This window comes from Pinus tabuliformis, chromosome 1_2, assembly GCF_031772625.1.
Source record: "Pinus tabuliformis cultivar Carrire ecotype Pingquan chromosome 1_2, CPIR1, whole genome shotgun sequence".
NCBI classification, from domain to species: Eukaryota; Viridiplantae; Streptophyta; class Pinopsida; order Pinales; family Pinaceae; genus Pinus; species Pinus tabuliformis.
In genome coordinates this window covers 355,755,161-355,765,586 of record NC_142298.1, presented here as the reverse complement: position 1 = coordinate 355,765,586, position 10,426 = coordinate 355,755,161, and the positions used below count along the sequence as shown (strand labels likewise).

General features: G+C 37.2%; 1 pseudogene; it reads right to left on the bottom strand.

Annotated features, from left to right (window-relative positions):
* Positions 1-1,351: 1,351 nt before the first annotated feature.
* LOC149205838 (putative protein phosphatase 2C 27) lies at positions 1,352-6,774 on the bottom strand (annotated as a pseudogene).
* Between the last annotated feature and the right edge of the window lie 3,652 nt (positions 6,775-10,426).

Below are 10,426 nucleotides of genomic sequence, written 5' to 3'. Positions count from 1 at the left end.
TCACAAACTCTAAAGACTTGACCATCAGTCTGTATGTGTGCGTCTCATGAAAGATATTGGCTTTAAGGGTTTGACTAGATCGGTTCTCTTCTCTCTCTTTCTGCATTTGTCACTGTAGTGTTATTGTTCTCCTCTTTCTTCAATTCTTGCTTCTTACCATTAATATTTAGTTCCTCTTCTAAAAATGAAGAAAATATAATGCAAAGTATAAGACATGAGAGACGATGAACATTGGAATATAAAATAAAGTAGACTATAAAGGATTTATACGACATATACCTCAACATTAGCAATGTCAATGTCATTTTTCCTCAGAAAAGAAAGAAACTCAAACAAGTTTTCTTTAGTTGGGCGATAGTGGCCACTATGCGGCTAGATGACCCGCGTAAACAAAGAAAATAAAATGTCACCATAGAAAAGAACACCTTAGGAACTTAGTATTTAACCTTAACGAAAAGCTTAGGCACAATCATGCCAACTAAGTTACATGCTAAAAAACTTGTGAAAGCAAATGGAAAGAAAACGACAACATATAATAAATAATGTATGACAATTGGCTAGTAAATTGTATCATAGAATAAAAAATTCTCCTATGGTTACCCATACATGTGGGTGCATAACTTGCCCTAATAGACCATGATACTTAGGGTCTAGAGAAAGTAAACCTCCTAATAACATAATGCTTGATTGGTTGCATCTTGGCCGTGTATCTCCTTTGTGATTCCAAAGAATAAAATTGTCCATCTTTAACTAGTTGTACTCCATAATATCCTTTTCGCATGCTTTCTCCACATACCCACCAAATGAGACCTTATTCTTGTGCCTAACTCTGTGGCCCACCTTGATGCATTTGGTCCAGTAGGCTCCCCATCTTTTACCTCAACCAAGAAGCCTTCTTCCCTTCTGATTTTTTTTCTTTAATTGGTGTGTTTTCTGTGGCAGAAGGTTGAATTGGTTGCTCCTCATCCACAATAGGTGTGGCATTGGGAAACACACAAATTGAATCATGTTTACAAGATTTCCAATATTTCTGAGGCTGGTCAATGTCAAGAGCAAGATACATTGCTCTGGTATTGTGTTTTGTCTAGTTTAAAACCCATTTGGCAATCCATTGGTATCAATTGCAGAAAATCCCAAACATTGTTGTTGTCCAATAAATAGATCTGTAAAGTACTTCCAAGTTCCACCTCCATAGTAATAACAAGCTTTTAAATTATTGAACTAACTTTCATAATAAATAAACAAGTGGGTAAATGGTTAAATGTTCACTTTGTTGCAGGTCTCCTTTCATATAAAGGAGTTGTTGATCAAATCAACTTAATAATAAAACTAATTTATGCTATTGGTTCCTTTATGGACATTCAAAATGACCTTTCAGATAGTTTATACCTTCGGCAAAAATGCTCCTCCTGAATTTTGATCTAGGATGTTCATGGCATGGAGGATTGACAAAAAAACAAACAACAACAACTATCAATTTATCACAAGTGTGGTGATTTAGTTCCTCTAGAACTAATTCCTTGGAGTAGCGCTCTAGATCATTATGCAACATATTCCCTCTCCGTACAATAGTGACTCCATGCTGACTGGTTATAGCATCCCAAAGATCACCACAATCAATTTTAAAAACTTATATTCCTTTGTAAGTATAGTCTCCTTCAATTCAGGCTCTGCATTGAGAGGAAATTTCGAGCCTCTTGGTCCTTTCATGTGTCAGTCTCCCAATTCCCTTGCAACTGATAGTTAACCATTCAAATACCCATCATACACAAAACCTCAAAGAGATTCAATTCACACCCTTCCAATTCTACATTTTGGTTTCTGGTCTCTAGACATCTCAATTGATTTCCCTCTCTTACCCAACACTACATGACAATCCCTGCATTAGCAACAATCATACTCATGCAAACCACCACAAGAAAGCATTCAATCAGAAAAAATATCAACTAAGAAATGAAAGTTTGCACAAAACAAAAGGCCATTTCATCCATGCAGGCCACAATCTATACAATTGGTTCACATCAACCATGCTGCAAATACTTTCCTTCCAAATATAAGAGTTGTCGGTGTTGTTGTGCCAGAGGTGTTGTCAAGGGAACAAGTGTTGGAAATAATACTGAGAGGGGGGGTGAATCAGTATTATCAAATCAATATAACTTTTTCATTTCCATATTAAGATTCATATCCGCTACTTCAGTTAAGGCAAACTGTGTGTATACGCAACTGTGTGTAATGCAACAAGCGTATATCCAGTAAACTTATGATTCAGATAGTTGATCCTTAATGAGTGCATCAAAACATCATTAACCATATGAATAGTAAACAGGAGCAGTAAAATAGAACAGATCATCACACACAAGAAGCACACATGAACACCATGATGTAAGGTGGAAACCCAATGTGGGTGAAAACCACCTGCTGCAAGTCGTCTCAATCTTCCTTTTAATAAGAAACTTCTTTTTACAATAGTTCTGTACTGGTGCAGTCTTATACCAGTACACAGGCTTTTACCTGCAGAAGGCTACAACCTTCTCTCATTCTCCAAACTCTCCTGGAAGGGAGCTACAACCCCCTTAGCTCTTGTACTAGTCGATCCATTTACTAGTACGTAGGTGCCAGCCTACTGAAATGCTCCAACCTTTACTTGTTTTCCAGTTGCTACTGGAAGGGAGCTACCACCCCTTAGCTCTTGTACTAGCTGATGTACTAGTACGTAGGTGCCGACCTACAGAAGGCTACAACCTTCTCTTTCTTCCTCCAGGTACCACGTTTCATACATTTTCAGACTGGATACTCTTGAAGCACAATACCATAATCTGAAGGCCACGTTTCATCCAATTTTCATACTGGACTCATCAATATCATTGAAGCACATAATCACTAGCATCATCAATCTCTGAATCACCAAATACTGAATCACTGAAACTCTGTCAACAAAATGCAGTCACTAGAACACAGAACATAACACTGAACTTTATAACTTCGCTGCACTTCCTCACTTCAGACATACCCAGATCATTTCATATCCAAGGATAATACATATGTTAGAAACCAGATTTGCGTATGTACGTGCTTCTATCATAGTCAACCAACGTATACATCATGTAGAGATGATTCATTCCAAGCCATTATATCCCGATCTATCCTTAGATCTTGTTCTCCATCTATCGCTGAGATTCCTCCTTAGCTCATATCAAGCAAAGCATCATGAACCCATAACCTGCATACTAGATCTCATACTTCATAAGATATTCAAGACTTTCTCAAAAATATATTTGCCTAATGATCTTCTTCTCCTTTTATAGTCTTAGGCCTTACTCAATACCATGGTCCAAAACCATTGAGAACCAATACTAGGGACCTAATACATGGGTTCAACACTTCGAACGCAATACCAAGGACCAAAACCATATGTCTAAATACCACGGACCCAAAAATAAGCTTTCCCACATGTACGTGCTTTTCCGTGCATGAAAGTGCGTGCATACGCATACACGACTTTTGATCAGAAATCTTGCGTGTATACGCTCCTTTGTATATAGTGAACCTGCGTATATACTCTTCTTTCTTCATTCTTTGTAGTCTGATCATCAACTCTTTGCTACTGACCTGCTGCACTATGATCTGTCATCTGTGTGAGTTGCCATCAAGGACAACACTTGTATCATAATGCCAACAACAAGAATCTGCAAAAGCATGATCAAACTTCACAAATGCATTTCTTATAGCCTTTCAAATTGCATCTAGAAAATTTGAATCTTCAAAAATGAAATTTAGAAGATTATTCTGAATAAATCTTGTTGAATCACCTCCTCCGTGACCATCAAATACCTGTAGAGAGTATAACTTTTGCATAAAGTCTATTTATAATAATGAAATTACACGCATAAGAATGACTATGGTTTTATATTGGATATGGTTTTGAAAAAACCATGAAAAACATTCATATTTGCAGAACATGCAAGCTAAAATAAAATATACATGCATTTTGAAGGGGAGAAAAAACACCTCTCAACCTTTTTGATTATTTCAAGGATAATAAACAAAGGTTCTTGCCCATGGGAATGTGGTGTAGCAACAAGCAACAAAGTTATCAAGCTTGCATTAATAGAGAGGACTGGGTCCACACCCCTCCAAATTGGTGGGGAAGAGGCCAGGTGTAAGACCTCGAGATTTTTGGTTGGCATAGAAACACCCCTCATAGTTAGCAGCTTTAGCCGAAGGAAAGATTTAAGTTACTATAAACAATAAATGCTTCCTAACATAATCAATTCTATAATAAAAAAATTCATTTCTATTAAAATTTCCATTAAGTACGTAGAAATGTTTTATTTATCTTAGTATATGTAGAAACATGCGTCTTTGTATTGTCCCACAAGACATCTATAAATTTGTTGTCACTAATGGTCAAAACTTTGAGTCCAGTTAAAAGAAAAAATTGTACAAACAGATTTTATAAATATATAAACTATATCAAATAATATAGTAAGAAATGCAAGTTGCAACAAGTTTGAATGTTTAGAACTCCCAAACCACGAAAATTAAAACTTTTACATAATATTGTGCAATTTTTTTCTACATTCCATAACAAAGTAATAAATAAGAAATGAGGATGATATACTTCACTAGGGTTCTCTACACTATTGTTTCCCTATAGGATGGAGCCACCATGTATCCCTTTCTTCCCCTACTTTTGTTTCAAACGTGTTTACGTGGATTAATTGCGCTTCACAGGTTAACTTTCTTCTTGTATAATTTTGGATTTCCTTTGTTTTGGTGAACAACAAGGAAGTTCAAGAGAGGACAGGTTGAGTCTGATTGGCACCAGGATCTCATGCAACCAAGGAGTCAGGGTGTGATCTCACCTCCCATGGAATATCAATGTACTACCCTTTCCCAAATAGAAAGGAGGTCAGAATCTCTTACCAATGCCAGAGAGAACAGGGTTCTCAAAGTTCATAGCCCTCAGTGGTCTTGCTTAAACTAGAGCCCCTTTCTTGGAAACTCGCTTCGGATATAAAACTTTGAGTATTCAAAGATGCCCTTGTTATTCCTAATAACATGGTTTGATAGTAGATTGCCTCTTCCAGAGCACGAAATTTCTCGACTTTGCCTTGCCAATCACCTTAAACTTCGACTCGGGGATCATGAATTTTGGCAGGAACAACAGTTTTAGTAGCTCGACCCATGGAAATAGATTGACAACGATAGACATAGAGGACAGGGGGCCATGGGCGAGAGATGGATGCGGACTGAGCACAGGACGCCAGGGCGGAAGAATGAAAGGGACTAAAAAACAAACTGATAAGCAGTGCCGAATGTACCCCGTACTTATAGACAAAACCCGGCGGGTGAGGCTTTGAAATAGTAGGGCAGACAGCCACTGAGATCTCTGACCCACCCACCCCAATCCCCGAGGTGCAAGGACCCGACAGGGGGCTCGACTGATAAGGAGAGGATGCGGAGCATGCTCGACCAACAGGATTTCTAAAAGCGGAGAATTGGCTATATGGATTGTTAGTATAGGCTCGAGGATCATAAATTGTTAATAAGAAGGGGGTGAAAAGCAATTCTCTCCTTCGCCGTGATAAGAAACTGTATCACTGTCACTTCCGTTACAAGGAACTCGATTTGATCCTTTTTCCTAATAAGGAAACTCAACGTTCATCCCTTTGAGCAAAATGTGGTAAAAGGAAAAAAAAGGCCATTCCATGGACCGACCCCATCGTCTCCACCCCGTAGGAACTACGAGATCACCCCAAGGGTGCCAAAGACATCCAAGGGTCACAGACCGACCATATACCCACAGACCGGCTGGAGAAATGAAGATCATTCGAAACAATCCAACATTTCTATTGGAAGACTCTATAGTGCCAAAATTTCAAAAAGTGCCAAAATTTCAAGTCGGCTCATCCCTATGATAAATCACTATAGGCCCTTTGAACGATCTTTTACCCTATTCGTGTGATATCAGTTCCCTAGAAAAGAACTAATATAGACGATTTATAGGAATTATCTTGTCGATATCTCAATAGATGAATCAATCCGAACCTCAGATTTCAATTAGACCTCGATGATTTTATCAAATCCCCAAAAGGTTCTCTGGGTAATAACCTTTTCATTTTCGCTCATTCGGCGAAATATGCTAACTAAGAGAAATCAGATACTATATCATTCTTTGGTCATAATCAACATAATTATGAGAGGGGATAGATCCTTTGATTTATTATAGGAAATACCTCTTTCAATTTATTTATTGGAAGTCTGGTGACGAGGAAATGATAGGTACAAACCATAGTTCAGATCTTCCGGAACATATCTATGATAGACCTCGTGCTCTAGAGATTCAATATTCTAGAAATGAAATATCCAACGAGGTAGGACCATCTTGATGAAGATAACAGATCGGTCTTCTGTACTATAAATATGGATCGATTTCAACAAGTCGCACACCCATATTCCAAAAATCCTTAGAGAAAAGTAATTACACGATCAAACTATTGGAACAAGATAAGCTAAAAACTCAAAGCCACTATTTGGTCTGGGTTTCAATCCCTCAGTTCTTTTTTTTTCTTCAAGAGCTCACCAGGTGAATTTTGGAGTTCCTCAGCCCAAACTAACCAGAATCCCATCTAATAAAACAGAAGAATTATAAATCTCCAAGATAATAGATAGGAATACTGCAAATAGAGCCATTGCAAAACCCATAAGAGGAGTAGTTCCCCATCCAGGAGCTACTTTACCATATTTTGAATTAAGCGGTTTTAAGGTCATTCCTACAAGGGTTTCTTTTGGTTCACATTAAAGATGGTTTAATGTCTTACATGATCTATCTTTTCATATTCATTTGGTCTTTAGTAGAAACAATTGCAAAATGGCTAAAGATCAACTCGTAAATCAACTATTGCACAACACTCTTTCTATGGCTTTTAACTTTTTTTCTAAATCCCCAGAGACAAGGATATGGTCTCTGAAGGGGGAACTTTAGATGATGGAGAGAGAGGGATTTTCAATGAATCGATTGATAGTGAGGTTTGACCACTTTGAAGACACAACAAAAACATTTCTAATGTGGGAAAGCCTACCAGCTTTTCCAACAAAATTCTGAAATGACTCACTTTTCCAACAGAACTATAATATGTCAGACATAATCTTGATGACATCTACAATAACTGCAGACTGCAAGTTTGTGTATGGAATTGGAACTGAACAAACCCTTACAGCGTTAGTATAACTACAGATTATGCAGTACATATTGGAGCAACCTCTGGACTCCAAAAATACCTTATGAGTGTAGAAGTTGCCTCAAACATTGTCACCATGCTTTTCCATGTCCAAACCAGCAAAAAATAGTAAAGAATATGAACCTAAAAAAAAGGTGACCATTAAACCTCCAATTTCCCCAATTTAGCATGCATGAGTCTCATACTAGAAAACGACCAAAAGTGAGACTTCCAGATTTTCTAGAAAGGAGATGGCATCCCAACAAGCAATTCCAACTACTCTTAACCCCTCCAAGCAGTTCTAGATTCCAAGCAAGAGGTGCTAGAGTGTCCAATTGAGCTTCCATATGCAACAGAACAAGCTTAATGCAGCTGATCTTAACCTAAGAACTTCAGATTCCAAGCAAGAGGTGACAAAGTGTCCCATTGAGCTTCTCTCTGCAGTAGATTAATCTTTGAAGGAAACTTTAGCAAGGGAGGAAAAAATCCACCAACAATGGAAGAAATTTCATAGCCATCCAGGATCTAGAAATCCCTTTTATACATTTCAAAAAGGAATGAAAAAGATAGACAAAAGACAGAAGGAAGAAGGCAACTCTAGTCTAGGACACAAGAAACTAGGCTTGAAATCCATTGCTCCGATCCACGTCAAAAGAAAAAGCGTGAGGAACTAAATGTTGTCTCATTAAAAACATTCCATATAACAGCCTTGGGTTAAAAATCCATGTAATAAAGTAAATAAAGGAAAAATAAGACCAAGGTCATGGGACACATATTCCAAGCTAAATGTTGGGAAAAACATCCTAGTGTGGGTGTGTTATAGCATCATTCAATACTACTATAGTTTTGATGCTCTGATATGGCCTTGGGAAGCCCTTTCCCATTCAGACTTGATCATTTATTAAAAAATAATATTTTCAATTCCATACGCGACTCTGCCCTTTCAAAAGTGCGTACACCTGCGGGCACCATAATACAAAACCCGCATACATAATTTAAAAAATGAAAAAATAAAAATATTTCCTATTTCTCGGGGGGTGGGTTTATGGGTTTCACCGAAATCCCACCTATAAGAGCTCGTGGCCTAACTAAATCAACTGATTTCTAGTGGTATTTATACACCTCAGTGGAAGGCCTAAATCACTGAAGGATATAGGATATCAACATTATAGTCCTTTTTGTCCCTAGATCAAGTCTAATTTTCCTTGTGCCTCCTGCACTCCCAATCATAGGGAACATTTGTTTCCTTGTAGAGAATTTCATATTCCATTATATGACATCCTTTTGCACATACTTGAGAGGTGATCTTTGAGGCTTGGGCTAGATGGACCTAGAGGAAGGTTTCGTTGGTGCTGGGGTTGGATCAGGTTGTATTCTTCCACTACTATTTGCTGATATCAATAAAGAAGCTCTGTTTTATCCCTGATATGTTATGGCCTCATGTTTTTTTATGACTCATTTCTAATATATCATGATTTATATGTTTATGCTTGATGATATAACATGTTTATTATGCACACACATTGAATTACTTGTTATGTATATGCTTCTCTAAATTGTGTGGCAGGTCTGATCACTTTGGAGGAAGTAGAGGGTTTGGACTCTACATGATTGACATGAAACGTAGGACCTATAAGTACTCCTCTCAAACCCAACTTTAGTAGTTCACGTGTACATGCGGTTTCTTCCAAAGAAACCCTTGTATATGCTTGTTTCTTTAGAAATAGTCACGTGTACATGTGACTCTGCTTATACACATTCACGTATATTTGGGAAAATTTGAATTTTTCAAATTTTTTTCCTTCAGTTGGGGGAGTAGCCTAGTTTTCCTGCTCTTTTAGAGCCATTTGTAGTTTGGAATGGTCTTATTTCTTGCTGATGTCAGTTTCTTTGTCTCTTTTTGCCAAAAAAAATTGTCAACCTAGGGTTTTCAATTTTTTGAAGTTTTGCATTCTCAGTTTGGATTTCAGATGTTTTGGTAAAGTGTCTGACTGTTCTATGCTTTTGGAACAGTGAGTTGATTCTCAACTTGCCTTATAATCCAATCTTTTCACTGCTTCGCTTTGCATTCTTGAAGTTGGCTCATTTAGTTTCATTTTGGTTATTTGAGAAAGGTCTTTACAATTTTGGTTCAGTGAAGGATTTTGGGTCTCTGAAACATTTTTATTTTCTGAATCTTTTATGTGTCCTTTAGGTCAATTTGTTAAAGTGTTTTTGATCTCTTAGTCACTTTGGTCTTATCATATTGGTGATTGTTTATCGCTTATGAAGTTTAGAGTCTTTTCGCTTGATTTTGATCTCGGGGTGAGTGATTTATTTTCCTACTTGAAACTTTTATTTGAAGTCCTTAATAAGAAAAAACATTTGTTTTTGCCTTTTCTTTCATTTTGTTTTTGGCGTTTGGTCTTTTGGATTATCAACAACTGTGTGAATCTTTGTTTGAGGTTGAAATTTTCTTTGCTTGGGAATTCTTTTATTGGATATTTATTTCCCCTTGTTTGGTTAAATTTTGATTTTAGGATATTAAAATAATACATTTGTTTGTTTAGAGCATTCCATAGAATCTTGCATTTAGGCATTCTAGTATGCATTAAGGTAGTTTTCATTTTAGGCATTTTAGTCTCTTTTGATAGATGTTGAATGTGTGAGCGTGTTTAAAAGAAAAAGAAAAGAGTTTTTTCTTTCATAGATTTCTCATAGAACCTTGTAGAGATCACTTTTAATCGAAGAAAAAGAAGTTGCATTTACATGTAGCCTAGTTTTCTATTGGTTTATTTTCACGTTAGAACATCATAAGTTTCACTTCCACTACCCAGGACCTAAATAACAACCAATAAAATCAAGCGCCTGATATGAAATGAAATAGAAATTTCTTTTTGTCATAGATACATCAATTAGTCTAGGGAATTTAAGGCCTTGGAATAGGTGTGTGGAGAGTAAAATATCCAAGGCCACTCTAAACTGAAACATAGAAGTTGATTAAAGAGTGCAAATCTAGTCTCGTTAAGTTGTTCGGAAAAGATATTCTAACACATGAGTTAAGCACAAGGACAAGTGAATATAGGGAAAGAGAGATACCCCCTCTCCTACTTGTTGGATCTCGCGGCCGCGACTATTCCATCGAGCTTCTGATTACAGAATGGTGAACTTAGTTGCCTATCCTTGGGACCACACAAGTGATTGCCGGGGGGGAATGCCCATGG